Below are 24,813 nucleotides of genomic sequence, written 5' to 3'. Positions count from 1 at the left end.
CACAAACTGCTCTCCACTCACCCCCTCCTCTGGGAGTCCTGTCTGGCACTGTGAGCCTCCCGAACAGCAACTCATAGGGCCTCAGACAAACCCAGACAAAAAGAGTTGCCTGCACACGTCTGGTTACACAGCCAAATTTAATTTGAGCCCATTTATCTAACACTTTTCCAACCCTGTTCAGCTGGTTAATTACATCCAACTCTCTTTAGAATTAATTAGCATTAATAATAGCAATTTCTAGTCATCAAACATTTCCCACGTGCCAAATACTATGCCTGCATTATATCATTATTTCTTATAGCATTCCTAGGAGGTAAATATTTTAATGCAATTTTACAGATTTAAAATATAGACACTTGGGCTTCCCTGATGGTCCAGTGGTTAAGAATTTGCATGCCAATGCAGGGGACACAGGTTCAATCCCTGGTCTAGGAAGATTCCATGTGCCACAAGGCCAGTGAGTCCGTGCGCCACAACTTCTGAATTGGAGCCTAGAGCCCGTACTCCACAAGAAAAGCCACTGCAATGAAAAGTCCATGCACCACAACTACAGAGTGGCCCTCATACAGCAACAAAGCCCTCATACAGCAACAAAGATGCAAATAAAATATATAAAAATTATTTTAAACTCATAAAATAGATACTTAGAATTTTGCCTAAGACTTAGAAAGTATCTGCTCTCCCGAGGAAGCCCCAGGAATAATACTCCAGGAGATCTTCCCGACCAGGGATCGAACCTGGGTTTACTCACATCGCAGGCAGGTTCTTGACCATCTGAGCCACCAGGGAAGCCCCAGGCCTCCGGCAACCAGACCTTCCCTCTCCAACAGGGGTCAGCAAACTGTAACCCTCAGGCCAAGTCTGACCGACTACCTGTTTTTGCAAAGTTTTATTGGAATGCCAGCATGCCCATTGCCCTTCATTGCCTATGGCTACTTCTGTACTAGAAAGGAGCACAGTTGAGTAGCTGCAATAAGAGTTCACACGCCCTGCAAAGTCAAAAATCTCTACGAGGTGGCTCGTTACAGAAAATCTCTGCCAACCCCTGCTCTGCAGTGCCCCGCAGGGCCTTGAGCACTTGCTTCTCCCGTAGACTGAAAAGTAACCCTGACTTGGTGTTTTGGTTGGCTGATCTGTGCTCTGAACCAACAACCTGGTCTGTGAAATATACAGGTCAGGCTAATAATACCCTGCTGGCAGCCTCTACTCCATCTGTTTGTGTCTGCTGTTTCACAAGCAGATTAAACAACATCTGCTACACTGTTTCATCAAACACACAGGTGACACCATTGAAGGATACACTTGCATTATTTTCTAGTAAGGAATATGCCTATTCCCTGATGATTGTTTAAGACTTGGACTGTAACTACCAAGCAAAAGGTTTGCACAAATTTATGAGCTCTATGGCTTTTGACACAACAGGTTTCATCCTTTTACCCTTTCCACTTCCTGCTTTGGTTTTTCAAGATAAAACCATCAGCACAGGGCAACAGTGAATTTTATGGTCAGTGGCTGTCCAGTAAGGTGAGGAATGTTCTGCGAAACTGGCCTACACTCACTTTTTTATTCGATGCAATTCACCAACGTGTTTTTTTTTTTTTTTTACAAAAATGAACCGTAAAAAGAATATAAATATGCTTAACCTTCAAGAGACTCAAGAGCATGGAACCCACATTGGCTGCACGTTGAAATAAGAGCAAAAGAGGATAGAAATTTCACCTACTTATCCAACACTAGAGAAAGGGTATGTGAGTGGATGCCATGCAGGCACCACCCAAACGCCACCTTCAAGAACCAGCCGCTAGGACTGCGGGCAGCCTGACTTTTAGCTGAACCCCTGTGTGGAAATTCCCCTCAGCCTGAGCACTGGTTGCCTGGGCCAGCATCACAGCCCTCCCCGGGGCCAGCGCTGGTCCGCAGAAAGCGCACATGCTGGCCTCAAGCAGAAACAACTCTGCCGGGCCTCTCGGCTCCAGAACAGTCTGTGGGACCAGCTGGGACCACTGCTGCACATGCCTCACGTTGCAGCTTCTCCCCCGCCAGGTCCTGCTTCTCCCTTCCCTCTAAGCACTCTTCCCCAGGGCCCCCTCCCCCTGTCAATTCCCCTGGCACATAACTGCCCTCTAAAAGTTTCTCTGCTTCTGCAGGGAAACTGACCTGCAACAAACATGAAGTCTGATTTCCTAAACAGCACCATCAATAACTGATGCGCCATATTAAACATTCAATAACAGCAAAGAATCAGCAATAAGGAGATTCCAGGGGACAGCAAATCCATCAGTACAAAAAAATAACAGTAACAACAAAACGTCAGGCGGTATAAACATCCAACACAGGGAGTGTCAAGGCAGAGAAGCAGCGGGCATTGGGGAGGTGAGGCAGAGACAGACAGAGGTCCGGAGTGAAGTTAAGGAGAGCGAGTGAAGGTGGAGCAGAATCAGTGCCATCTGCTCTCTGCAACCACAGCTCCGGGCGCAGACAGTCATGCGCAGTGACAGGCTCTATAAATAGCAGATCAACCAGGAAATCATAACCCAGCCTTCGTGATTACAGGCCCAGGGGTCTCACAGATGATTCTCTAAATAAGAGCATGGTCAGCTTGCAGCTAGCCTTTTCTGAGCTGCCCACTCACAGACAGTAACTAACCACCGTGTCTACTAAATAAGAGTCACAGTTTAAAACAGGGATGTGCCAGAGGCACTGTCCTTTTCAGGACAAAAAACTAGATAACAGAAAACACGGAAGCTTGTCTTGTGGCATGTATAAACTTCCCAGTTGCCAAGACGCCAAACAGCATCCAAACATCAAGACACCCACAGTGACGGCCGCACAAAGCAGAAGCCACAAACCTCAGGCCTAAGAAAGAAGCAGTACAGGGGCAGCCCAGAGGGGTGCAGGGCGGACAGGCAGGGGACAGCAAGAAGGAGAAGACAGGCGGGGAAAGCAAGAAAGGAGACAAGAGGAAAACAGGAGCGTGTGCCTGTTTGCAACAAGCCACAGCAAAGTCCTAGCAAGGGGTCACCAAGCCTTTACAAGGGCATCCTTTAAGCACCTTCAATACTCATTACAAAATCAGAGTCTTTAAGAGACTAAAGGCAATTTATGAGACAGCACAGCAGAAACAACTCAAGGGACTTCCCTGGTGGTCCAGTGGTTAAGAATCTGCCTTATACAAGGGACTGGGTTCCATCCTTGGTCAGGCAATCAAGCCCCTGCACCACAATTAGAGAGCCCAAATGCTGCAACTAAGCCCCAACACAGCCAAATAAATCACATTTTTGAAAAAGGAAGAAACAACTCAAGTCACAGTAGAGGGCAGTGGACATGACCAAGAGGAGAAAGTGAGAGACTAAAAGGCTAACACTGAACAAACTGAACAGCTAACACTCCATACAAAGGAAGAATGGTGATTAACTTCACAGCTGCAGCTCCATCAACAGTGTCGTCAACAAGCTATTCTCAAGTCAGAGTCCAGTCTTACAGTCCAGTGTAGTCCCAACAAGATATTGTTTCTGAGAAATTCCTACACTGAGACCGATGGAACGATGCCTCGGGGCAAGTCAGGCTCAAGACAAACGGGGCCTCACTGGTTCAGGGGGCCTCTGCCCCTGAACAGTGATGGGGAGGAGTTAGCCAGGCCTGCCAGGGGTCACGGGTCCGCACAGGCAAGACCCCGCGGGCGGGCGCAGCCAGGAGCCTCTGGCCAGGCGTGCAGGAGTGTCAGGGCACCCGGGGATCGGCTCGGCCAGGGTGAGAGCATAGTGGCCCTGAGGGGGAGAAGCCCCGAGACCCCAGGTGTCCTCAGGGCTGCTCACCTCTTCTCCACACTGAGCTCCTGAACTGCCCCCCGGCTTTAAGCAACCTAAAGGCATCAGCCTTTCATTCGGCACCTGTTCTGATGGATCAGAGCCCATTTTCTCCTTGTGGTTAAATATTTCGAATATCAAATACTGCTACCAAAGCATTGGGCTGGCCAAAAAGCTTCTTCGGGCTTCCTATAAGATGGTACAGAAAAACCAGAACGAACTTTTTGGCCAACCCAGTACAACAGTAACAAGAGCTATTCCAGCTTCTGCACCGGTGCTCAGGGCGGGCTTTCATATCCCAGAGGTGAGCTCCAGCACAAGCGCAGGCCAGTGTGGGAGCCATTCACTGAGACCCAGCCCAGAGCCGGGGACCGATGTTTGACAAGCTCAGCACCAAGCCCTGGGCAGCGCCTTGAAGGGCAGGAGCTTCCGGCACACAGAGCTGAGACCAGAAACATCTCAGAAGTATCACCAGCCCTCACTGGGAATTCAGTGGGCATTCCCACTCATAGTCTAAAGGTGGAACCTTTCCCCTAAAGAAAGGAATCGAAGGTGCATTTGGTCTGTGTTCAAGTCTTAAATGCCTTTCTGGAAGCACATTTTCTCTCAAAGTTGGCTTACTCTGAAGACACACTTATCAACAAGAAGGAAAAAGAAATGTTTTCATGACCTCATGTCTTCGGATAATTGATACTAAGTAGAGAGAGACAAGGAGAAGGGAGCTAAAAGGATCAAGGGCCAAACAAACACAGCTCATCAGACCAAGACACGTGAACTTGCCCAGTCTGGGGGTGGCGGCAGCATCGCTTACTGTGCGTTTCTGCTCCGTCTTTGGCCCGCATCTCACGGACACCAGCAAAAGCTCTGCATTAGAAGTCACCTTGGGCTCTTTGTCCTGAGATGATGTTATTGAACACTAGCTAAAAGCATTAAAGAGATTTTGTTACTTTCTCTGGCAGTTATTGGGACAAGAGCTATGAACTTTTTAACCTAGATCATATGATCTTGTCTTTCCCAGTAGACTAATGGAAGTGGTGTTTATTTCAATGTGGCCTTTTTGGTTTTTTTTTTTTTTTTTTTTACAGCATTTATCACAGTCTGGCTCATTCGTGGACCTGAGAGCAGAAACAAGCTTCTTTTTCCTCTGTATTCTTCATTGTTCCTATCTGAACTTGGCATAAAGTCCATTCTCATTAAGTTTGGGGTTTTATTTTCTTTTATAAAGATCTACTTGTCTAAAATTTGCAGAAAAGAACAAATTAGAAACTTAAACCCTCCCCAAAGAGCACACTACCCTCTTTAAAGTATATAAATTAATGAATGTTCCTCTTCTGTACCTCGAAACACCTCTCCAGAGTAATACCTGGGAAGTCAGTAAATAGCATCCTGATTTTTTCCTTATGCTTACACAGATATTTACAGAATAATAAATAATAATTTTTAACAAAACAGGATTTTGTTATATATATTGGGTTGCACTTTGTTCTTTTTATCTAATAATAACAGAGATAGCATTTCAGATATACATCCTTTTTAACAATTGAAGAATTCTCCAGTATATTGGTATGCCATACCATAGTTAAATCCCTGGTCAGGGAACAAGATCGCACATTTTGCGATTAAAGAAACAAAGATCAAAGATCCCTAGTACTGCAACTAAAACCCGCTGCAGCCAAATAAATAAATTAAATAAAGACACTACCACATTTGTCTCTAAAAATGTTGAGCCGATCACATTTCTAGCAACGCTCTGAAAGCCCTGTTTCCTCCTGTCCCCAAAAGCAACAGGAGAGTATCAATCTTATTTGTTGCCAGTCTGATGGGGTAAAAAAACCAGTCTTGATTTGTACTTTTTATTAGTAAGGCTGGAAATATCCTCATATTTTTATCAGTCTTTTTTTGTTTTCTGCTTTAAATTATCAGTTCATATCCTTTAGTCTTTTTTTTTTTTTTAATTTTAAGGTCTTTATTGAATTTGTTACAATATGGCTTCTGGTCTATGTTTTGCCTTTTTGGCCAAGAGGCATGGGGGATCCCAGCTCTCTGATCCCTTGCGCTGGAAGGCACAATCTTAACCACTGAACCACCAGGGAAGTCCCTCCTTTACTCACTTTTCAATGAACTGTATGTATGTGCCATATTGCTTTTGTGGAAGCTTTTTATATAATATGAATACAAGTATTTCCTAAATATAGAGCAAGTATGTTTGCCTAGGTTGCAAACTTTTAATTTTATTGTACAGAAATCTATAATTCTTTATTCAAATCTGCCCATCTTTTTCTTTATGACTTTTTAATAATTTTTATTGAAATATAATTGATCTACCATGTTGTTTTAGTTTCAGGAACTAACAGCAAAGTGATTCAGTTACACATGTACATATAAATACGTATTCTTTTCTTACATTCTCTTCCATTATAGGTCATTACAAGATAATGAGTACAGTTTTCTGTGCTATATAGTAAGTCCTTGTTGATTATCTATTTTATCTATAGTTGTGTGTATATTTTAATCCCAACCTCGTAATTTATCCCTCCCTTGCCTTAATGACTTCTAAATTTTTTCCCTAGAAAGTTTTCCCAACTTGCAAGATTACAAAATGTTCTCCTATATCCTCTTCTATTCCTTAACTCCTTTAAGGGCATATTTACAATCCATCTGGAAATTACACACACATTTTTAATCTATCTGAAATCATTTTTTGACTGTAGTGTAAAGTATAGGCTAATTTTACTTCCTCCCAAGTGGGTAATATTGTCCATTGACCTATCCTTTCTTCAAAGAGTTTATTTTTAATTTTCTAAATGTTTATTTTTTTATTGTAGAAAATTCAAAAATATATAGAACGAAGGAGTGAGACAGGCTGGGTTCTGGGTCCCTCTACTTGCACACTTGCACCTGGTCCAACGTCCCCTCAGACAACAGACACAATGAAACTATAAGGGACTAAAAATAACTGCACCCATGCCCAGCTGGGGCAAATCATGAACAGTAAGATACAAAAAGACTACCAACCAGCCGGCACTTCTGAGGTGCTAGGAGTGTGATCCCTGCACCACCAAGGGGAAGGGCAAACCACTGAAGTCACTCCAATGACGCCACTCAGGCAACAGCCCCCACCGAAACCCCATTTAAGGGACCAGCCTGCCCCGCCGCAGGGAGCAAGAAAGGGCACCTCTGACTTGTTTTCCCTCCCTCCCGCTGCACCACGAACCCCAGTAAGGCCTTGCCTGAATTTCTCGTCTGGCTTCATCAATTTCTATTAGAGTCCAAGGACTTAGGTTGGTAACATGAGTACAAAGAACCCTAAGTAGCCATCACCCAACCTCAAGAACTATCAGTTCATCCTTTTTGATTCAAAACAGTATTTTTATCATTTACTAAACCTCTACATCGGAGAAAGCAATGGCACCCCACTTCAGTACTCTTGCCTGGAAAATCCCATGGACAGAGGAGCCTGGAAGGCTGCAGTCCATGGGGTCACTGAGGGTCAGACACGACTGAGCGACTTCACTTTCACTTTTCACTTTCATGCTTTGGAGAAGGAAATGGCAACCCACTCCAGTGTTCTTGCCTGAAGAATCCCAGGGACGGGGGAGCCTGGTGAGCTGCCGTCTATGGGGTCGCACAGAGTCGGACAGGACTGAAGTGACTTAGCAGCAGCAAACCTCTACATGTACTTGGATATACATCTGAACGATCTGCTCTGTGCTACTTTCATCAATGTGGTCGTTAATATTCTTATAAAAATATGGGTGTGTGTTAATTCGCTTCAGTCACGTCTGACTCTTTGCAACCCCATGGACTGTACGTAGCCCGCCAGGCTCCTGTCCGTGGGATTCTCCAGGCAAGAATACTGGAGCCGGTTGCCATGCCTTCCTGCAGGGGATCTTCCCAACCCAGGTACCTGATCCACATCTCTTACGTCTTCTGCATTGGCAGGCGTATTCTTTACACTAGCACCACCTGGGAAGCCCCTTATAAAATACAGAAACACACAAAAATTTTTGTAAAAACAATAAGAATATACTCTTTATATACTACGTTATAATGATCTGAAAAGCACAGGAAAATACAAGCCTATTCCTGTAACAAAAATCCAAAAAGACGGTGATATAAACAAGTAGAAATTCACCTTCGCTGTGGCTAGTTCTTGCAGCTGACAGATGGCTCTGCCCATGAGCTCACCTGAGGACCACGGTTCTATTCCATCGCTGCCCTGCCTTCCCCGCAGGCACACCACATCCTCATGGCTGAACCTGGCAACTCCTTTCCAAACAGAGGAAAGGAAGATACTGGCGGAGGCAAGCAGCTCTCTCTCCAGGCATGTGCATGCATCACTTCCGCTTACACCCAACTGGCCAGAATTTTTAAAACTGCAGGACAGGCTGAGAAATGGAGGCTCCTGCGGTTCACCATATGCCCATTTATAACTGCAGCATTTATATTACAGAGAAAAGGGAAGGATGAACTCTGAGGAAAAATCATAGTCCTAACTATAAAAATGAATGTAAAGTGTGTATCACAGATGAATTGGCTGACATATTTGCATGTGCTTTTTCTCACAGGGGTCAAGAATAATTCATATGGGCACCCTGCTGCTGCTGCTGCTAAATCACTTCAGTTGTGTCCAACTCTGTGCGACCCCATGGACTGCAGCCTACAAGGCTCCTCCGTCCATGGGATTTTCCAGGCAACAGTACTGGAGTGGGGTGCCACAGGCTGTCTAATTTAAAAAGCTTTCTTAGCAGAATAATGCTGGGCCAACAGGTCAGAAAAAGATACGGTCTCAACAGCATTAAGCAGGAAGAGTGTGACTTTCTCATCCAGACCCTGCAGAGCCTGCCAAGGACAGCAGTCACAAGTCCTTGACAGCTCGGCCTGCCCTTCTCAGAGCGAGGAGAGGAGCATGGCCCTTCACAGGATGCCTGGTCCTGGGGTGAGTGAGGATGGCACAGGGGCGACGTCTAGGACAGAGACACAGGAGGAGGAAACGCCTGTGCTGAGGATGCAGACTGACCAGGAGACAAGAGAAGAGCTCACGAATCAGAGACCGAGGCCTTCCCTGGCAGTCCAGAGGTCCAGACTCTGAGCTGCCACAGTGGGGCTGTGGGTGTGACCCCTGGTTGGGGAACTAAGACCCCCATGCCGGCAGCACAGCCAGCAAGAAAAACAAACAACAACCATACGGAGTAAAGAGATCCAAAGGCCTGGGCGGCAGGGCTGGGCTGGTCCTTGACAGAGCCCAGGTCCTCCTCCCCTCATCCCCCACTCCAAGCATTCTGGAACATGCAGCTAAAGCCTTACTGGATCTTCCTGGGATTCAGTGTGCACCGATGTCAAGGACAGGAGGCAGTAGGCGTTCCCACTTTATTCCCTGGGGGAGCTGGGAGGCCACTGCTTATCTGGAGAAACAAGATCAACCTCCCCCGGACTCCATCCTATACCCACAGCACACCCACCACCACCAAAAGAAGACAGAAACCAGCTCTGGGGGTAGAAAGAAGCACTCAAACTGACTTACAGGTAAGAATTAGCCTCCCCTATCACCATTGGTAAAATGAAATGGAAAAACACTTCTGAAGCCAGGTTATAAAATCATCAAATCTATCCTGTCAGCATCAAAAAATTTTCCTTCACTTGGCAGTGATGCTAAACTCTTTATGAAGATTAATTCTGAATATTAATGCAATTCAATAATAAGCATAGACACGTGTGCAAATCTTCAAAAGTGTCCCCATAAGATTCAGCATGACTAAACATAATTAAGTAAATCAGTAAAAAAAAAAAAAAAAAAAAAACTGGCACACAAAATAGCTACCTAGAGAGTAAGAATAAAGAACACACAGAGGGGTACCCTGGGCAGGATACCCAGCATCAGTGGAGGGGTAGGCAAGGATAACAGTGTTTCAATGGCCCAGAATAATTTCTGCAGCTAAAGTGGGTCGAAAGAATTCGAAATTCCTCCCTTTGTCATCCAAACATGGGCTGCTAATTAAAAATTTTCCAGCAGCTCACGATGGGAACACATTCAAGCAAAACCTAATCCCATGTTCTATTTATATTTACACTTTGCAGGTGGAGGCATCATGGAAAGAGCTCTGATTTCCTGCAAACCCCTCAGTTTAATCCTGACCATTCAGGTCAGCCAGTCTCCCCAAAGATCTATTCTTAGCCTTCGTATTACTCTCTTTGAGCCCCTTACCTCTCCTGCCATCATTTCCTGAAGCAGGAAATAAAAACACAAATTTCCTGATACAAAAGGTGAATTATTATAAAACCACCAGAGGCTCTAAATTTTGAAAGCTGTTTTTCTGACTTATTTTGATGTACATCTACCAATAAGCAGATTTTAAATGTGTGTTGCCAGGAAAGCATCTGCAATGTAAACATATCGAATATAAATTCAATTCCCTCTGAATGAAAACATTATGGTTGCTTTCATACTGTTTCAAGTGAATTATTTTTAAAAACCCTTTTAGCATCTGGCACATGGTACTGAAACCCGTTCAGGGTCCATTCATCCATTTGCCATCCACCTTTCTTTATGTCCACATTACTTGGATTTCATTTATTCAATAATTCAACTAAGATTTTTGAGGCCTCCTATGTGCAGCAGCACTGGGAGCCCTGGAAACAAAAGAGCTGAGACACAGAACGCTGCCCAGAAGCACTCAGTCCAGAGGGGACACAAATGTGAAGCAAGGGATGTGGTGAGCGAAACAGGACTCACGCTCAGGAGACGGTGCAGGGCAGAGGAGGAGGCGGTCAGTGACGGGGAGTGGGGCAGGGGGTCAGGGCCACGGCATCAAAAATGAGCCAGAGGCGAGGGAAGGCCTGCTGACCGGAGAGGGTGAACATAACTGAGGCTAGAGCTGAGATCAGAAACTTGACAAGGTGTCATTTCATCTTTTCCTGGACTTACTCCAAGGGAGCCACATGGTGACCCTGATGGGTGTGCTTTAAAGAAGGCTGGGGACCTGCTAAGGTTCCCGAGTGGAAAGTTTATTAACGGAGTCCATGGGAGGATGGACTCTCCCCTACCTGGCGCATTTATGCGTCACCGCAGATTGAGTGTGCCCGGAGAACCTAACAGAGAAGCCGGGGGCACCAACTGTGCACATGTCTATATCCATGACAGAACATGATTCTGTCATGATTACATTCATGATTCGCCTATTAAAATGCAAGCATTTCTCGACTAACAAGGGCTTACTTTCCAAAATATACAAACAGCTTATACAACTCAATAACAAACAAACAAAATAAACAACCCAATGAAAACCCAATGAAAAAATGGGCAGAAACATATAAATAGACATTTTTCCAAAAGAGACATAAAAATTGGCCAAAAGACACATGAAAAAAAGCTCAACACCAGTAATTATTAAAGAAATGCGAATCAAAACTACAATGAGGTATCACCTAACATCGGTCAGAATGGCCAACATTAAAAAACCTACAAATAACAAATGCTGGAGAGGGTGTGAAGAAAAGGGAGCCCTCCTACACTACTGGTGGGAATGTAAGTTGGTGCAGGCACTATGGAGAATAGTATGAAGGGTCCTTAAAAAACTAAAAATAGAACTACCATATGATTCAGCAATGCCATTCCTGGGCATATATCCAGACAAAACTATAATTAAAAAAGATACATGTACCCCAATCTTCTGGGCTTCCCTGGTGGCTCAGACAGAAAGAATCCTCCTGCAATGCAGAAGACCTGGGTTCGATCCCTGGGTAGGGAAGATCCCCTGGAGAAGGGAAAGGCTACCCACTCCAGTATTCTGGCCTGCAGAATTCCATGGACAGCGGAGGCTGGTGGGCTACAGTCTATGGGGTCGCAGAGTCAGAAACGACTGAAGTGACTTAGCATGCACCCAATGTTCATGGCAACACTATTTACAGTAGCCTAGATGTGGATACAACCTAAACGTTCATAACAAATGAACAGATAAAGGAAACGTGGTACAAACCCACCATGGGACACTGTTGCAGTTAAGTCGTGTCCGACTCTTTGCAACCCCATGGACTGTAGCCCGCCAGGCTCCTCTGTCCATGGGATTTCTCAGGCAAGAACACTGGAGTGGGCTGCCATTTCCTCCTCAAGGGGATGTTCCCAACCCAGGGATCAAACCCTTGTCTCCTGCATTGGCAGGCAGATTCTTTAGCACTGAGCTACCAGGGAAGCTGAAGGGTTTAAAGCAAAAGTTAGTAACAGCGAAAAGGGGGCACCTTGAAGGAAACCTAGGCATATCTTCTTTCCCTTTGACAAGCAGCCCCTCCTCTGTACAAAATGTGCCTGTGAAAGCACAAAAGAAATTAAATGTGCAAAACTCACGTAACAGATTTAGGCTTCAAGCCCAGAAACTGTAAGATAAGAATCCTTAGTAATGGACCTAGAGACTGTCATACAGGGTGAAGTAAGTCAGAAAGAGAAAAACAAATACCATATATTAAATACATATATATATGGAATCTAGAAAAATGGTAAAGATAAACTTATCTGGGAAACAGAAATAGAGACACAGATGTAGAGAACACATGTATAGACACCAACGGGGGAAAGAGGGGGTGGGATGAATTGTGAGCTTCTTATTAACGTTACACACTACTGATGCTATACATAAGAAGGTAACTAACGAGAACTTACTGAATAGCACAGAGAACTCTACTCAGTGCTCTGTGGTGACCTAAATAGGAAGGAAATTCAAAAAGGAGGGGACATATGTATACATGCGTCTGATTCCCTTTCCTATACAGCAGAATCTAACACAATATTGTAAACATTTATACTCCAATAAATAAATAAATAAAAACACAACAAAATAAATAAATGTTATTGGAAATATTCTTTTAAAAACCCTTACCAAGAGCTCCCCTTCTGCATAGAACCCTCAGGGACAGAGTTTCAGAATTCCAGACACGTCCCTGACTTTGGCTTTCTTTCTCCACATAATGAAAGACTAGAGATGGGCTTCAATTCCATAAGCATCCATTTGAGGCAGAGAGTTGACTCTTTGGCCTCACCTGATGATTTTGTATATTTTTGTATGAAGTGCATTAACTGTGTGAGATTTAATTTCCCATTACCAGCATAGGTAGTTATTTTTCCAATGTTCAGTCATTTATGTTTTTTTAAAAAAGACACAAAAAATCAATAAAGTATTCAAATAACTGTACAAATGCTGCTGAACAAAGACAGTAATTTTGCTGAAACGGGTTGCAGGCAAGGCAGCTCTCAAAATATTCCTTTGTCATGACTGAATGACATAATCCAAATCCCGGCATGAAAACCTGAGTAGAGACGGCATTAATATTCTGCAGGAAGTGGAAGGCAATGTGCCCAGTCAGAAATCTGCAACCCCGTGTACTGTGGAATCCAAATCTCAGCGTCTCCTTGGGGTCTCTCCATCAGTCTTTTATAACCTGGGATGAATTAGGTTGACATGATTATCCTTTAATTGTGTCTAGCTGCATCCTTCAGTATAGAAATGGCATTCTGATTGGAACCAAGGGTGAAAATCTGGAAAGGAAAGAGTATTGTAGGAGTTCAAGGCACTCAGGGACAAGGCAAGCCTGTAATACCCAGAGGAACATGTTCTGGGAAGCCCGAAAACCAGCCTGAGGGCAGTGATACCCAGAGCGGCAGGAGGATGAGGGACAAGACGGAAAACAGGAAAACCGAAGTTCAACTACTGCGTTTTTCTCACACAGGCCCCAGTGACTCCAATGATCTTACCCACTTAATCCCATTCATTGGTCCATCAAATATTTACCAAACATCAAATATTCAACACACAGGGAGGAAGGACACATCCCACGCCAGATGCCACGTAAGGCTACAGAGAGACAAGATGAAAGGTGTGTGGCACCTGCCTTGGGAAGACAGATGCATTGGTCCCTACACCTGGTGCCCTCATCCAGTCTTGGGAGGATTAAGGAAGGATTGTGAGATAAAGGGACGGAAGAGGTGAGGCTTCATTCTCCTTCTGAAGTAGGAAAAGGAACGACTGAAGTGGCTTAACACACATACACACACACACACACACAATTACCAAACACACAAATAAAAGAGCGGCAGAATTCCAGCTCTGGCAGTAGCATGAAAGCGTAGCAGGATGGGAGGTGAGAACTCTACCACAGAACGGCCAATGCGAAAGCACAGCAGGCAGGGCACGGGGGGCGGCTGGGCCGCTTCTGAGTTCAGGCTGTGTGCCCAGCTGAGGCTGAGAAAACACGACCGATCCCACAGGCAGACGGAGCGGGGGGTCCCACCTGACCCAGGCAACTAACTCGGCCGACAGGATAGCAACAGGCGACCTGGAACCGCAGGCCAGGAGACCAGGTAACAGACTGTGTAGGAGCGGTCCCCTCCGTGTCCCGGCCCTACGTCTGTCGCTGTGACTCTATTTTATCAGGCGCTCCTCACCTCTGCAGCGACTGCCTTCACCAAGGGGCTACGCAACTCACCCTCCAAACAGGTGCGTTCGGAAGAGCAAATGGAAGGAGCACCACAACAGGCATACGCTCACACTCCCTCTGACCCGGAGGATGATCAGATCGCTCCATCACTGGGTGTTGGTACACTCCCTCTGACCCGGAGGATGATCAGATCGCTCCATCACTGGGTGTTGGTACACTCCCTCTGACCCGGAGGATGATCAGACCTCTCCATCACTGGGTGTTGGTACACTCCCTCTGACCCGGAGGATGATCAGATCTCTCCATCACTGGGTGTTGGTACACTCCCTCTGACCCGGAGGATGATCAGACCTCTCCATCACTGGGTGTTGGTACACTCCCTCTGACCCGGAGGATGATCAGACCTCTCCATCACTGGGTGTTGGTACACTCCCTCTGACCCGGAGGATGATCAGATCTCTCCATCACTGGGTGTTGGTACACAACATGTACTCTGACTCGAGAAGAGTGGCAACTTTAGCTTTTCCGTTCAGTTTCTGTTTTGTAAGTTACTCTGTGGTATGCTGTGCCTTTATAATAAATTCTAGCATGTAGGCTGTCAATGGTTCAGCTCAAGAGAGGAACCGTTTACTAATTTGTTGCCCATCAACCCACTGGTGCATTTCACTGGGACATGTTAACAGTCTCCAGCATCAAAATGGAAATAACATCCATTCTGTGACCCACCCTAGGTTGGCCGCCCTCCAGGTTGGCCTTCCAACTGTCAGTTAATGTGTACTCAAGAATTATAAATTAATTTGAACACTAATCTTAAAACCATAATCAGGAAACTATATTCTCTTTAAATATATACATAACATTCTAACATCAAATACTGATGTCCACTAAAAGAGTTTCCCTATCATTTCTTTGAACAATATACAGAACAAAGAATTACCAAATATATCTAAAACGAAGTATTTTTTTTTCAGTTGTCTAGATTATTCTCGTACACTCTTCCTATCAACTGGCAGCATCTCTGTTTTCTAAGCCACACACACTACTTCAGCTTTAATTAAAAGGCCCGTTGCCATAGTTTCCCTGAGAACAGCTCGAGGCATGCTCAAGACCATTATTTTCTTAAGGTTTCTAGAGAAATTGTAACATAGCAGTAGCCAGCCAAAATTCCCCAATTTTACCTCCCACCCAGTACAGCAGATGACTCAGACACAGAGCTAGGTATTCTGAACATTTTTAAGAGACTCGAAACAACCAGGAATGTTACTTAAAATTCAGCCTTTGGTTTCTTCTCTTCTGCCACGTTGGTAATGTAACCAGCAGGCCCAGATTGATGGGGGATTCAGCCTACAGACACAACACTGCCTGCGTCTGTGGAAACACCAGCACTTTTTCCTTTCTCACACTAAAGGAGAAAATGCACTGTATTTGCACATTAATAGCATCTTTTGCTTCATATCACCTAATAACTCAGATATGTAAGCCCAACATGTTGGGGGAAAGCTCTCAAAAATAGAGAAAAGCAATGGAAGTTCATTTCTTTAAGGATTTCAAAATTAAAAAGTGGAACGCACAGAACCTTACTTTTGGGGGGTTTTGTTTTAATTTTCGTGCACACCACACAGCATATGAGATCTCAGTTCCCTGCCCAGGAATGGAACTGGGTACTCCGTGCCATGGAAGCATGGAGCCTTAAGCATTGGACCACCAGGAAAGTCGCCCTAATTTTTATTTTATTTTGGAGTATAGTTGATTTACAATGTTGTATGAGCTTCAGGTGTACAGCAAAATGATCACTTCCTAAAAGAACCTGCTTCCGTCCTAGTTCTCACCCTGCTCTCAGATGGCAATTACCACTATCTCTAGGTCTTGAAGAGTAAGCTCGAAGGTTATTCTGAGCCTTCAAGGTTAAAGAATGTGAATTAACACTGACCCCTATGAACCCCAGGAAGGGCAAATGCCAGTTCAGCTCGCTGTAATTCAGTCCCACTTCCCGGCTTCTCAGGAGCTGTGAGCACAGACTCTGCAGGTTAAAGAGCCAGGGCTGGAATTTCAACTCGGGGAGCCCCTGAACCTCAGGCAAAGGGATGATTAAACGAGATAGACATCTGTAAAGATGGGGCGCACTCAGGAAAGGGCAGCTATCATTCGCCCCTGTAACTAGGTCATCTCCAGGACAGGGAAGGGGACAGGATCAGATCTCACTAGTTTCAGGAAAGCCGAAACTCATCCTACTCCCTTTGACTGTCATTTTAAAAGCCACGATAAACTATGTAATTACTGATCTTTCCAGTGTAAACATTATACAAATCATTTGACTTCCTTATTCTGTATTACCAAACTTCCTTTTATTCTCTTTTCTACATATGAAGAGATTCTAGAAAGTATTTGAGAGATACTGCTGTGGTTCTTTCAGTCGCTAAGTTGTGCCTGACTCTTTGCAAGCCCATGAACTGTAGCCCACCAGGCTCCTCTGTCCATGGGATTTCCCAGGCAAGAATACTGCAGTGGATTGCCATTTCCTTCTCCAGGGGATCTTCCTGACCCAGGAGTCAAACCCATGTCTCCTGAATTAACAGGTGGATTCTTTATCGCTGAGTCACTAGGGAAGGCCTATTTGAAAGACAGAAGAACCATATTCCCAACCAGGAGCACAGGCAAGTTACAAATGCCCTGTGAGTACGAGATGAGATGTATTTACTATGAGTAAATGCATGATGAGTAACGACAGTGCCATTTTTTCATAGCTATTATGCAATGTGTCCCTTCCACTTTGAGACGCTTGCGTATTTTAAAAGTCACATATATTATTGTCACTAATTCTCACAACTGCTAACTGCTGCTAAGTCGCTTCATTCGTGTCCGACTCTGTACAACCCCATAGATGGCAGCCCACCAGGCTCCCCCGTCCCTGGGATTCTCCAGGCAAGAACACTGGAGTGGGTTGCCATTTCCTTCTCCAATTCTCACAAAGTCCTATAAAATGACAGAACAGGTACTGCTATTTCTACGTTACCTAAAGAGAAAGGGATTCACAGCAGTACTAAGTGACTCACCCAAGGTAAGCTAAGGAACACGTTTGCCAGTAGGTCTTCAATGCCTGAGTCAGGACTCTCCCCACCCCTCCGCTTGGTCAGCACTCTCCCCACTCTCACGGGCCCTGTAACAGCAGCATTTGAAGGGGGGCTGAGAAATCTCTCCTCGGGGAGCTTTTGTAGCCCCATACACTCCAGAACACACACTTCATAAGTTCCAACAAACTTGGAGCAACCTCACCGGCCTGAAGGGTACCTCCTGCCTCCTCACTGCAGGAAAAAGATCTGAGCTGGAATTTCAAGTTGTAGGCTAGGGACTGAGGACTCTGTGATACTATTTCTCCAAGTATCACAGGTAATTTACAGGAGGTTTTCCACAACATCTCACATCTAAGTTCAACCTGCCAAGGCACTGCCCAGGACAATCCTAACAGGCAAGGATGTCTGGTCATTTCACTGCAGGAATTCTTACCTGGGGGGTCTACCTCTGCCCTGGGTTTCCAAAGATGAGCATGAATAAAGTATGTGCACTTAAAAGTATGTGCAAAACTATGTCTGTGTATCTCCAATTTTTCTCAAGATGTGGACCACAGTTTTCATCAGATTCTCAGAACGCCTCCCCACCATGGGTTAAGATCCTGTACAAGGATTTCAGAGCAGCAGGAATTAGTTGGATCTCATTATTATTATTTTACTTGGAAAAATTTTAAGTTTCTGTTTGTGACTATGTCATTTTTTTAAATTGGAAAATTACACCAAATCTCCGCATACTAGTGAGCCAGTGAAGTTGCTCAGTCTTTGCAATCCCATGGACTGTAGCCTACCAGGCTCCTTCATCCATGGAATTTTCCAGACAAGAGTACTGGAGTGGATTGCCATTTCCTTCTCCAGGAGATCTTCCCGACCCAGGGATTGAACCCAGGCCTCCTGCATTGCAGGCAGATGCTTTACCGTCTGAGCCACCAGGGAAGCCCACATATATATCTCCCCATATATATCTGTAATTCCTTCAGGACACCCTAGAGCAGCTTTCAAAACAAGAGAGCTATAGTCTAGGTGACTTGGAAATACAGACTCCTACTGCCTCATCCCTGCAGCCACTGCGCAGGGGGTCAGGTCAGGAATTTACCTATCGGGATTCATTAAGGATTCTCCAGAGTCGATCAGCTAGTTATTTAAAAGTAACAGTCTAATGCTAAATTACTTCTTAATGTGAGATTTCTATTCTCTTTGTAAATAAAATCTGTATGTGGTTCTTTAATCTCAACCTATTTGGTTTTCAAGAATTAGAAAGAAATCCAGAAAATCTGGAGAATGATAAGATTAAACGAAAAGAATTTTTTTTTTCAAAAGACAGTGTATTGAATTTAGATTTCTAAAAAACCTGCATAATGATGAAAGAGGTGGAATCTTCAGTACTGCATGAGTTATATGTAGCAAAACACATCTCTACCAGCATCATCTTTTTTTTTTTGGTGGCTGTGCTAGGTCTTCATTGCTGTGCGGGTTTTTCCTTAGTTGCAGCGCTCAGGCTTCTCATTGTGGTGGCTTCTCCTGTTGCAGAGCACAGGCTCTAGGGCATTTGGCCTTCAGTAGCTGCAGCACATGGGCTCAGTAGTTATGGCTTCTGGGCTCTAGAGCACAGGCTCAATAGTTGTGGCCCATGGGCTCACATGCTTCACAGCATGCAGGATCTTCCCGGGCCAGGGACTGAACCCATGTCTCCCGCACTGGCATATATGCCTGCCAGTGAGCCACCAGGGAAGCCCCCACCTACCAGCATCATCTTATTAGACGGCAAAATACAATGAGATTTTCCAAAAAGTAAATAAATTAAAGAAGGAAAGCAATGGGTTTAAGGTGAAAGGGAGGTAGACTGATTGAAAACAGGCTGTGGTTCTGGTTACAATAAATAAGAACAAGCGTATACCCGCCACTGAGCACAGATACACACTTGGACAGAATGCACTGAGCCACTTCTGAGGATTCTGAATAGGAAAGAGTAGTGAGAAGCCTGAAGCAAAAAGGCCAGAATTCCAAGTACCACCAAACCAGTGCTGTGTTTGCTGTGTTTGCTGTGTTTGACCTCCAGCATCCCCCAGGCTGAATGCAACTCAGCAGGACAGCTTGAAACCCAGAGCTGGTACTGAGTCTGAAGCAAAGACAGTTCCAGGAAACACCCCCTCATCCTGGCTTCTGGAGTGAGGGAGGGAATCCTTAAGACTTAGACAGAAAACAGACCTCCCCCATCTTTTTCTTCTCTGAGGTCTCTTAAGCCTCAGCTTTCAAGCAATCCCATGTGCAGTGACATTAGAAGTCACTGCTAATCCGATGACATTAGAAGTCCCAGGGGAATAGGAATTAGAACTCTTAGGAAGGAAACCTTCCTCTCTGGTCCCAAGAAAGTGGGACAAACTCCCATCTTACTCTTTCTCTCTCTTCCTCCCACTTGGCCCTGGACACAAGAGTAGTGACAAAAGTGTGCAACGGAACAGGAAAACAAACTCCAACTTCCTGGCTGAATGAAAGGAATCTGAAAGTATTAACAACCCTACAGAAATTAAAAGGAGTAGAAGAGATTTGTTGGCCAACAAATCAGACAGTTTAGATAAAATGAACAAATTTTTAGAAAGACACAAATTATCAAATTGACTCAAGAAAAAATAGAATATCTTAACAGGCAGGTACATAAAGTTTAAAATCTGAATACTTAAATTTTAAATTGATATCTTAAAAATATTCCCACAAAGAAAACATCAGTCTCAAATGGCTTCACTTTGAACCCTATCAAATATTTAAATAGTCAATACCAATAATTCACAAACTCAAAAAACAGAGAAAAACTCAAAATGGATCATGGCCTACATGTAAGAACCAGAACTGTAAATTTCTAGGAAAAAAAAGGAAAATGTTCATGACTTTGGGTGAGGTAGGGTTCTGAGATATGACATCAAAAGCATGATAATAAAGGAAAATAACTGATAAAATAACTTCTTAAAAATTTTAAACTTTTGCATTTAAAAAGATACCATTAGGTAAATGAAATGACAAACCACACTCTGTAAGAAAACATTTGCAAATCATGTGTCTATTAAAGGACTTGCAACCAGAATATATAAAGAACTCTTACAACTCAAGAGGAAGACAGAGAACCAATTTTAAAATAGGCAGAGATTAGCTCTAGGAGGATCCCATCTTGTACAGCTGTTCCCTGGAACAGAAGTCATTTCTCTTTCTCTGCCTTCTCTCCCACCTACGAGTGAGCCACAGTCCACAGAAAGCCACCCAGAGGCCGCAGAACTGTCCTGGTTGTGAACTGTGATGAAAGTGAGCAGGTATCTTTGAAAACAATCAGTTGGAGGGGCCAGGGCAAAAGATGGTTTTGCACATTACTGAAGCAGAGGCAACGAATGATGAGCCCAAGTAAAGCAACACTGGCGACTTTGAGAAATATCTTTCCAGTCAACGGTTTGCCTTGGGGACTTTGAAATGACACTACCTGGGGTCTCACAGTTGAATGGCGGTGCAGGTCTGTGTGTATTAGCAGACAGCACGTGGCAGCAGTGGAGGAAGATAAAGATGATGGAAACTCCTAAGTATCTCTGGAGAGCAATCTGCCCCTGGAAGTGGTAACAAGCTTCCAAAGGAAAAAGCAAAACGTGATGCTGATGAAGGTGATGATGATGATTTTTGCAAGCTGAAAAGCTCCAGTAAAGAAATCTTCATGATGTATCACTGATTCACTGTGGTCTACAGCAGAAAGTAACACATATTGTATATCAACTAGACTCCAATAAAAAAAATTTTTTAAGAAATCTATATGAGATACTCAAGCAAAAATTGCACACAAAAATCAAACGAGAATGGAAGAGACTCAAACCATCACTACCAAGATCAAGATGTCAAGAATATTTTTTAAAATGGGAGGGGGGAAAACTCCTAAGACACAGAAAGGACCTGTTTTGTAGAAGACATTAAAAAAAATGCAAGCAAGTATAGAAAAGGGTGGTTATCTCCCAAAGTGGAAACCAAAATTATCGATTATGTGAAGAATTGCTCCAGATGACTGACCTGAAAACTACTCAAGATTTCCTGCAGTTGAGGAATTCTCTTTAAGAAAACAATGTAAATCTTTTGTCAAAACTTTCCATCTTATTTCATTTCTGTCCCAGTTGATATCTGGTTGTACTTTTTATAATGCAGGGTGAAAACTTCCCCTACTGTATCGGATAAATGCTACCCAGGTTCACTGCCAAGAACGCATTGTCCAAAATGGCCATTTTATTTTTAAAAATGGAACTCTACCATTTGCTCAGTCTTAAGAATATATGGAATGCCGTGATAGGACCCAGTAGTCATGGTGATCAGACAAACTAAAATGGTGGAAAGACGAAAATATACATGTGAAACAAATGCAGTATTTCAATAAAGCAAAAAGTAAAATAAAGACGGGAAAAGAGTTGAACGTTTCACTAAAGAAGATATCTGAACTGCTAACAGGCACACACAAAAACGCTCAAAAATCATTAGTCATTAGGGAAATGCAAAGTGAAAACTACAGTGATACCACTTCAGACCCACTAGAATAGCTATAATCAGAAAGACAACAAGTTCGCCAAGGAGGTAGAGAAACTGGAACCCTCATATGTTGCTGATGAGAATGTTAAATTGTACAGTCACTTTGGGAAAGAGTGTAATAATTACCTTTAAAAATTAAACATACACTTATCACATAAGCTAGGAATTCAACTCCCAGGCATCAACCCAAGACAAATGGAAATGTATGTCCACACAAAGATTCCAAGCAAATATTCAGCAGTATTATTTATAATAGCTAAAAATTGGAGAAAAATAAAATGTCCATCAATTGTTGAATGGATAAATGAAGTATGGTATATTCATAGACTAAAATACAATTCAGCAATAAAAATGAACAAACTACTGATACATGACACAACGTGGATGAACCTCAAAAACATTAATATTCATGAAAGAAGCCAGATGCAAAAGACTATGTATTTAAGATTCCACTTATATATAATGTCCAGAAAAGACAAATCCATAGATACTAAAAGCAGATTCATAGTTTTGCAGATTAGGGGTTGGGAACAGGGATCAATGGCAAATAGACATGAGAGATCTTTCTAGGGTAATGGAGAATATTCTAAAACTGGAACATAGAGCCACCCACGTTGTTGAAATTGTTAGGCTTAAAATTTTTTCAGGCGGAAGTAATTTTTATATGGATGTAAACAAAGGCATTAGAAGACTACCCAGGGAAAACAACAGAAAAACCTTAAAATCAGTGCTAAGGAACAGCAGACAGCAGCAAACCAGACATAAATCAAAAGACTAGCCACAAGATTACAGAAGTGGCCACCACATGATTCTACTTTTCCCACCAGGACTCTACTTCCCTCACTTCCTATAACTTGCTTTGGTCAAAACAATGTATGACCAGAGGCCACAGATGAGCTGAGAGCCTAGACAGACCCCCAAAGGCCTCATGCACTTCCACTCTTGCTGCTTTGAGAATCCGAATCTAACCAACCACGGGTGAACCAACCCCAGGTGGCCTGATGGAAGGGGACAGACTATGTACAGGCAAACTGTGAGTCAGCCAGAAGCTCATCAATTGAAGCCAACATGTGACTGGGGCCGGCTGTGATGAGCCAAGCCTGACTCAGACCAGAACCACTGGCCAGCTGGGCACAGCTCAAACTGCCAATTCTCAGACTTGCAGGCTAAATAGTTAACATTCGAACTGTTATTGTTCACTGTTACAAAGCAGAAGCTAGCTGATACTCTCTAGGAGCAAACCTGGTTGCTGGATAACATAACAAATGGCTGGGTTTTATGATGCTGTCCAGTAAGGCCAGGCCTCCTGGGCATAAGAAAGAAAAGCAAAGTCACTGACTCAGATCTGATAATTTTCAAGTCACTGTGGTAGAGGAACTGAATGACCAAAGTGAGAACAACAGTAAAAGCTTCTCTACACAATTGATTAACAGTCTATACTAAGCAGAAAGGCAAGTGAAGTTAAACCAGGAAGTGGTGACAGGCTGAACTTAGAGAAGCAAGAAACTCATTAAGAGCTCATGATGAGATGCAGAGACAGGCAGGGATGTGGTCAAAGAGAGATACTTCAGAACTTAGGATGTGGGACTTAGAGTAGTTCTAAGACATGGTGAATAATTAGAGAGCTATAAGATATTTGTCCATTTCATCTAAGTTGTCAAATTTCTTGGCATAAAGTTGTACAGAATACTCTCTTTTCCTCTTAATGTCTGTGATTTTTATTGTTAAAATGTTTCTTCCACGTGTTATATCAGTGATTTGTCATTTTTTGATCAGTCTAGCTTGATATTTATAAACTTTGTTGATCTTTTCCAAAAACCAACTTTAATATATACACTCTGCTGCTGCTTCTGCTAAGTCATTTCAGTCGTGTCTGACTCTGTGTGACCCCATAGACGGCAGCCCACCAGGCTCCCCCGTCCCTGGGATTCTCCAGGCAAGAACACTGGAGTGGGTTGCCATTTCCTTCTCCAGTGCATGAAAGTGAAAAGTCAAAGTGAAGTCGCTCAGTCGTGTCCAACTCTTGGCAACCCCATGGACTGCAGCCTACCAGATTCCTCCATCCATGGGATTTTCCAGGCAAGAGTACTGGAGTGGGGTGCCATTGCCTTCTCCTAATATATACACTCTACTATATATGAAATAGGTAAACAACAAGGATCTACTGTGAAGCACAGGGAACTATACACAATATCTTGTAATAATCTGCAACAGGAAAGAATCTAAAAAGGAACATACACGTATATATAAATGAATCACTTTGCCATCTACCTGAAACTAACAAAAAATTGTAGATTATACTTCAATTTTAAAATACTTTTAAAAAAACAATCTTGCTTTTGTTAATTTTCTCTATTGTATGTCTTTTGTTTAATACCAATGTTTACTCTGATTTTTATTATGTCCTTCCTTCTACTTATTTTGCATTTACTTCTCCTTTTCTTAATCCCCTAGCTTCTTAAAGTTGACAATTTGTTAGATTGTAGACCATAAGCAGTAAAAGCTATATGTTTTCCTCTCAGCACTGCTTTGGCTGCATCCCACAATTTTGAGATACTGTGTTTCATTATCATTCACTTCGAAATATTTTCTAATTTTCCTTATGGTTTCTTTCTTGGTGAACGAATCTTCTAAAGCATGTTATTTAGCTTCCAAATATGGGAGGTTTTTCCTAGAGATATTATTGTTATTGATTCCTAGTTTAATTGTGTTATGATCAGAAAATATACTATATATGATTTCAATCCTTTCAAATTTAAATTAATTTGTATTGTGAACTGATTTATGGCCTAGAATATAGTCTGTCTTTGGGAATGAGTCATGTGGGTATGGTGTTCTATAAATATCAATTAGGTCAAGACAGTTGATGGCATTATTAAGATTGCTTATAGTTTTACTGATTTTCTATTTGGATATTGTACCAATTGCTGAGAGAAGGATGTTGAAATCATCAACTGTGATTCCAAAACTGT

General features: G+C 43.3%; 1 protein-coding gene and 2 non-coding genes across 21 annotated transcripts in view; 1 reads left to right on the top strand and 2 right to left on the bottom strand.

Moving 5' to 3' along the window:
• The window catches only part of DST (dystonin), a 514,523-nt gene that overhangs the window by 472,886 nt on the left and 16,824 nt on the right, over positions 1–24,813 (bottom strand). The window lies entirely within an intron of this gene.
• MIR2285J-2 (microRNA mir-2285j-2) lies at positions 3,962–4,046 on the top strand. The gene has a single exon (NR_107736.1). It is a non-coding gene; the product is annotated as a microRNA mir-2285j-2 (primary transcript).
• MIR2375 (microRNA mir-2375) lies at positions 14,621–14,694 on the bottom strand. The gene has a single exon (NR_036332.1). It is a non-coding gene; the product is annotated as a microRNA mir-2375 (primary transcript).

The sequence above is a fragment of the Bos taurus genome, chromosome 23, assembly GCF_002263795.3.
Source record: "Bos taurus isolate L1 Dominette 01449 registration number 42190680 breed Hereford chromosome 23, ARS-UCD2.0, whole genome shotgun sequence".
In the NCBI taxonomy this organism is placed as follows: domain Eukaryota; kingdom Metazoa; phylum Chordata; class Mammalia; order Artiodactyla; family Bovidae; genus Bos; species Bos taurus.
Note: the sequence above shows the minus strand (reverse complement) of the source record. Positions and strands in the feature narration are given on the sequence as shown.